We start from the raw sequence: 7,860 nt of genomic DNA on the forward strand, positions 1-7,860 counted from the left end.
TCCACATATTAGACTAATTAAAATTTCTATAACTCTCACTAAACTTTATGTATAAACACAACTTCTCGACCTATCGAGAAAAGTTTTATAACATGATCAAAACATTGATTCCAACTCATTGATGTCCTACTTAAGACCCTCTCTTAAGTTTCACATTATCTTAGGATGGCAAGAATCTACAAAACTCAAGACATGTATTGAATACATTCCTTCTAATTGAAGAAGTGGGTTTTAGATTCACTCGTTATATATATCTCATAATGAAACACAATCCCTAAGAAGATCCAAATAGACTTAAGCATTTAAACTAGTGCAAAACCCTTTGCTACCAATCAAGCTTTGATATCTAACAATTCACTTGGAATTTATTTCGGATTTTCATGGCTCTAAGCCTTGTATTGAGTTGTGACTTAAACACTCTCATGTAAGTCATATGTTCATTACTTTCCAGAAGTAATCAACTTGAACCAAACAATTTCTTTGTAAGTTGCAAACTCTTTACTTTCTAAAAGTAACACTAATTCATCATCTTCAACAAGTGATGACTTTAAACTCCTAGGTTTTGAAGAAACAACGTCTTGCACAAAATGTCTCATGTAGCCAAGAAAGACCAGTTTCTTGCGACATAACATTCTTTGTGGCTCTTGAATAATTTCTCTCACTCTGTCTTCTAGAAATAAACTTGTATTCTAGAAAGACAGCTTCACGAGCCACAAACCCGTTGTACTCGTGATCATAGTAAGGAAAAATGAGCATTTGTTTCTTTTGAAAATTTAAAAACATGGTACCCTACCATTTCACATCTCATATGATTCGTTTTAGATTTAGTGGAAAAAAATTTAGACAAAATGATAAAATCCCCAAAAGGATCAAGTAACTCAAATTAACTTGATTGAAGTCCAAACCATATCGAATAGCGTTTGATTTCTTTATCCAACCACACATTATCCCATAATGCGTGCTAAGAGAGATTAATTTGTGATACTATATCACATTTCCTTTGCCTTATATCAAAGTCTTCACTTTGATTATCCCATCACGACTTAATCGTGATTCATGGAACTCTTTGAACTCCTTCAAAGATTTCTCTTTTTACCTTATTAAGAAAACATATTGGTGTCAACTTAAATTGATGGTAAAAGAAAATGATCAACCTATTCTGTATCAATGATTTACAACCTCGATCTCCTTTTCAACCAAAAAGCACGAGATATCTTGCTTTGAATACAAGGTACGCATATACCATTAACAATCTAATGGTTTCAAGAGTACTCGATAACTCTTTGCGTTCATCATTTGAGAATTTAAGGTTTAATCTTGGGTTACCAATTTGAGTCTTGCATCATCTACATGATATATCATTCTAGTTTGGTTTAGAATATAATCACCTTGATAATGGGCTAGCCATACATCAAATCGTGGTATATAGGGTCACAAAAGTGAAACCTCTTTTGTATCTTAACAAAATTATATTCTTATCTAGAGTTTATTCACTTAATAGTCATAATTAAGGTATAAATATAAACCCAAAACTAGATTGAGTACACAATGACTCTATCTCTCGACATCATTGTTGCTAGTCGTCATATTCTAATCATCTTATGTATCGAATACAATGATGAAAACCTCCACTTGTTTCTAATATTGACGAAGTAGTACTAGCAAAATTTATGTTAATCAAATAAACATTTAAAGAAGAAGGTCCTATTAGATGTCCCACAACTAACTTGTTGATTCTTCAATAATTTGGGGTAGTTTCCTTTCTAGCGTCCAACAATTAAGACAATGGAAACTTTATTAGTCGGGATTGATAGGTTTAGTATCGTTATTCTCAATAACTTTACTTTTAACATTACCTTGTATCAATTCCATTCTAATTTTACTTCTTTAAACCTCATCCTTTTCTTAACGGTTTAAGAGAATGCTCCCACTCATTTCAATGAGTCTTTGCTAAGTGAAGCAATATTGAAATTCATGAAGACTACTCTTCATTTTTGTTTAGTCTTAAAACTTTCATTGAAGTGGTTGCGGCATTTTGATCAATTTTGATTTCCAACAAATCTAGTTACCAAAATGATGTAACGTTTCAAGGTACTTAACTCAATTAAGCATATGAGAAACAATTCATTGTAAGTAGATATGTTAGTCAAGAATCAAAAACCCTTATGATCACAAATAACTTTTATCTATACTCTTCACAAGAGATTCTTTCAATGGATAATACGAGGTTTTTAGAAGAAAATTCAAATTTTTGTCTTTAGTTACGATGTTTTAATGGAGATTTGAACCAAAAACGAAATGATATCGTATATGAATTGTGGTAAAAAAACAGAATATGATAACGGAATAGTGGAAAACTTAACATTTATCGTTTTATTAATACTTGTAAATATTTTAACAAGATATGAGCATTTATATAGCGACCTCTACCCAACTATTATAAATGATTCCGAGATCCAAATTCATATTAACTTGGGCACGGGGTAGTCGATTCATCCCTCATCAATATAACTCGGTGGATTAACTCTTTAATCGATTCTACTTTTAGAACTCTCGGTCGATAAAATTACTCTAATATTTATCTATAGCCCGGAACACATGCGACTACGGTCACGAATACTTCCGTTGAGCTCAATCCAAATTTCAAATAAATGTGTCCATGATCCGAATTCACATTAACTTGGGCACGGGGTAGCCGATTCATCCCTTATCAACATGAATTCGGTGGATAGACATTTATCACCCACTTCCCCTACGTAACAAGGTTTGTACCCCGGTTTGGCCGAGCGCACTCCCTCACGAAATAGGTTTTCATGGTTTCTACTTTTTTGTAACGCTAAGTCTCAATTGATTATTTTAGCGAGAGGTCATGTCAATTTATTATCTATCACGTTTTAAGTAAACTAAAGCGGTGAACTACGATAATTGTAATTGACACGGTCGATAAACTCGATTAAAATGCATGTTTAGTTATGGCGATTTAGTGATGCATGCAACATATAAATAAAATGCAAAGCATAAAAATAAAATCCTAGTATGGCCTTCCTAAAATAGTAAATCTAATAGACTATTACAAATTCGGAAACCAACTCCTTTGGTCCCTTGAACTTCGGTCTTGACACGCATCTCGAGGTAACACTTTTTATGATGGACCGCCTTTTCGAATGGCACCGTCTTCAAGGAACTCCGGAATAATTAAATTATAAAATGAATTACATAATTCCCTATTATACATTTGTAATTAAAATAAAAACAAATCTATTAAATTACAAAACGGTGATACAAGATCACAATAATTACAACCGAATCGATATTCCCATACATTTCGGGTAATACCAATTAAAACTAAGGCCATACTAAGTAAAATTACATAATTCAAAAATTATATAAAACAAAATTATGACAATCATAAATAAAATGCAGCATTATAATATATATGAACATGCTCAATTTTATGCTAAATCGCCTTTTTAAGAGCCAATATCGTATATTTTATCGGTTTTTATGGATTTGCGTGATTATAACTTGTTAAAATCACAATAATTACATAAATTCATATTTATGTACAAGTTAATTACCCTAACCATCTTAGGACTCAAAACTTAGTCTCCACTAATATTTTGACGATAATTAAACTTGATTTCTTAATATTGTTCATAAATGGACCCAAAAATACAAAATTATGCTATAAACTTCAAATTAAATAATAAAAATTTCAAATAATTTCAAAATTTGAAATTTAAACTCATGAATATTCTGGAAAAATACCATGACACTCATAATGTTCATAACTTAGGTTAAAAATTTCGAAAATTTATCGAAAAAAACAATGTTGCGGTTTATCGGTTTTAACAAATATGACCATTAAAATATGAGAAAAATTATTTTCATCAACTTTTCACTTTTAGATCTGAAATATATGATAAAATGCAACATGCGATGTTTTTTCTTTAGTCATGAAGTATGTTTTAGCATTACTACTAATTATAGTCACTATTTATGTGATTTTTCATCAAAAACTCATAAATCATGCATAAAGACTTAATTATAGCCAAATATTTTACACACATATTGTAAAATTGTATGTGACAACATACTAAATTTCCATGACCAGATTCGAAATATAACTCATATTAACCTATTTACCCATTTAAATACAATTGTAACTTGAAAAATCCATATTTCGAGAAAAATAACTCATTTTAACATGAAAATTTACAGGCCATCATTATGTATTACATGTGAAAACATATCCAAAAACCACTGCAAAATACGAAGTTTAGCTATTTTTCGTCCAAAAATGACATTTTTCTCATAAAAATCATATTTTAATGCCAATAATATATAAAATGAACAATAAAAATCCATAAATCGTCCCATATGACCTAAAATACATTTAGGACCAGAAACTTTTAACATGCAAAATTATTTCGTGATTTATCTTCATAAATCCTAAATTTTAAGTTTTATTCGTTAATCGTATTATCTCGGAAAAACGATCCCGATCTTGCATGCAACAATCATAATGCTCTGATACCACTTGAAGGAAATCATATTTTAAATATCACATATTTTAGTTTAAAGTTTTAGTCATAAAAACTTAAGGATCTTATGCATGCAAAACAAATACAAGAGTAAGGAGAAAAACGGTTCCTTACATTTGATATTTCGGATATTTTGGGCACAAGTGAAGTCTCCCACCTCACTCGTTCTTGAGCTTTCAATATGTTAGGATTATCCTCCAAAGACTTCAAGTATAGAAGTCACTCCTCTTGATTGCACCCAAGATTATCCCATATCTCTACTAAATAATATGTGCTAGATATTTGTTTAGTCGTTTACCTTAAAATTGATTACTAATACTCATATATTATACTAATAATATTAGTTATGTGATTGACAATTTGAATCAAGATTTCTCAAGTTTTAGAGAAAAGATGAAGGAGTAGAGAGAAAGATGCATGTAAAATGAATGAACATGCATGTGTTGAATGAGTAGAGAACAAAAGTTCTCTAATGACAAAGGGGGCACGGTTATGGGGAGGTGGAGGACCAATATATGGTCCTTCCCTTTTTACTTTTGTTCTTATCTAAACCTTAGGCATGTAAGGCTAGGTAAGTAGTGTCATGATGGTGTTATTTTAGCTTATTAAAATAAACTACCACCATCCACCAAACCCTCTTTATTTCGGTCCATATTCATAAAATGGACTACCATTTTATTTTGTCAATTTGTCATTTGTCACACAATATGTCACATGTAGTATGTTACATGTTATTAATTAATTTTAATGCATATTTATCACATAAATATCATTTTATAAATTAATTAAATTACATTCATCAAATTGACTAGTGATATTTGATCACATAAATAAAATGGGTCATTTAATTATAATTCACAACATCTTGTAATTATAATTAACCATTCATTCTTATCTCTATCGTTTCTCAAACAATAAGCAATTTTAGTAATAAAGCATTTTTATTACTAAAATAAATCTTATTTAATCTCATTACAATAAGATATCAATGTTCTCTCTCATTAATGAATTGTTCAATTTTAAGGAATTGATCAACTTGTATCGTCATACAATTAATCAACTTTACTGATTAGGGCATCATCCTTTAGGTGTGACCTTAAGGGATCAACTGACCACCACCGTCCCACGACAGTAACGTCAAACTCTAGCAAGCCAATCGTTACCGATTAATGTTGATCAGTTGACTATAAAATGAATCATCCCTTACGTATTCTTAAAAATGAGATTTAAACATGTGATCATCATGATCGACAATTGTGATCGCATTATTGTCAGAGACACTCCAACAGTTTGTCCATTTGATCGATTTTCTCCATCCTTTCTGCTGGTTGGTGTTGATTTCTATGATTAACGCGGTAGGGTTGAAGTGATCATCTTGAAGTATCATAGTAATGATCTCGTCCTGTGCGGCTCTAACAAATCGATCTTCTCCAAATATTAGACTCACAGCTTGTTCGTCTAGGCAAGGTGCTTGACGAGTCTTGACGATAGGAACCGTTTCTGGAGGAATGAAGTAGCAATCGTGAAAGATATCGATTTCGGCTAGCTTCCTTTCGAGATAATGCCAAGGTTCGGGAAATCCATGAAAGAATTCTTGACTTCCTTCCCTAACGAAGTATCCGTTTAGGGTAAGGGGATAGGGTCGCATTTGAATTCCCACATTCTTACGGTTTTGAATTTGAGCGAGCATTTCGAGAACTTCCTCTTTAGTGGGTTTGTATCCTAATCCAAGGGGTATTCTTTGTGAATTACCCTCCTTGTAGGGGGAAATGGTGCTCCTTCGGATAGGATTCAAAGGCATTCCTGGGAAGTATCCCTGGGTTTTGAGTATGTGGTTGACCACTAGGTTAGAGTATGGATTGTAGTATAATGGTGTCAATTCACTCTCTAGGACATTTATGATATGGAAGCCCCCAAGCTCATGTACTGGATCTATAAGGACTTGATTCCTTGACTTCTTTTCGATGATTGCCTTGATGGGCGACGAAGTGATCGTCACCACCTTACCATTTAGTGGGATTTTGATTTTCTGGTAGAGTGTGGATGTTATCGCTTTGGAAGCGTGAATCCAGGGTCTTCCCAGAAGTACATTGAAGGATGCCTCAATGTCTACTATTTGGAAGTTGACCTTTCGCTCAATCGGCCCTGTGGCTATGGTTAGGTCAACAAGTCCCACCACCTTTCGCCGTGTTCCATCGTATGCGCGAACACCTTAATTGGTAGGAGTCCAATCTGATTCTTTCATGCCTAATTTATATGCCATTTTCAAGGGTATGACATTGACTGCGGAGCCATCATCTACTAAGGTCATTGGCACATTCTTCTTTAAGCAAATGACGGTGATATAAAGAGCCAAGTTATGACTAGCGGCGAAGGGTGGCAAATCCTCATCCGAGAAAGTAATAGGATTACTTAGCTTTGGTGATTCTTGGAAGACCAAGTTGACCACATCGTCGGGTGTGGAGTTATGTGCCACATTTAGTTTAGCTGATGTGACCATAATTGGCGCATATTTAGCCCCCAAATTACCATTGTTTCCATGCTTTTTAGTGCCTATTTGGGTCATTTCTTATCTTTAGTTCTTTTTTTTTTTGGTAAAATGTGAGTGTATATATATATTTCATGAAATCATTCCAATTACAACAGTAAAGAAAAACGATTTCTTGCATAAAAACTCTTATCAACTAATTCAGTTCCTTGCATTCAAAAATCGATGTCCTCCTCTCGCCATAGCATTTACGAATTTGTTGTTGCACCACCTTCCTCAATCTTTCTCGCCACCAAAGATAGGCCTCTCAATGCTGAATCGAGTTCGAGCATAGTTGCGTTGATGCCAAACCGTGTACTTATAGCATACTAATACCGTAGTAAGAGCCTTCCATTTCACGCCGCTATCGAAATCCTTTATCGAGTGGGGAATGGGCATTTTATCCACTCTTGGTTAAACTTACATTTGTCTTTAGATACACACAGTCATCCTCACAAAGATCCATACGCGTAGAGTTTGTCTTTTATTCATCCACCTTGCATGATGAGCCAGGAATTGAAGGAGTGTTTGGGGACATTCCATTCATTCCAAACTAACATTGTTTAGGTATCGATCCCATAAGCCATTCATAACCATGGCTGATAGTGTAGCCTTTTTGATGAGGAGTCCAACAATTTTCATTGAATCCTTGCTTTATCTTTTCCTTCACCTTTAGAGTCCAAGTAGAGTCATTTGGAATGTAATCATTCCATTGTGTTCCTTTTCACTATCTATCCATTTAATCCAAAGCCTATTAGTCACATAAATCCAGTTCACTAATTTACCAAC

The sequence above is a fragment of the Silene latifolia genome, chromosome 5, assembly GCF_048544455.1.
Source record: "Silene latifolia isolate original U9 population chromosome 5, ASM4854445v1, whole genome shotgun sequence".
Classification (NCBI taxonomy): Eukaryota; Viridiplantae; Streptophyta; class Magnoliopsida; order Caryophyllales; family Caryophyllaceae; genus Silene; species Silene latifolia.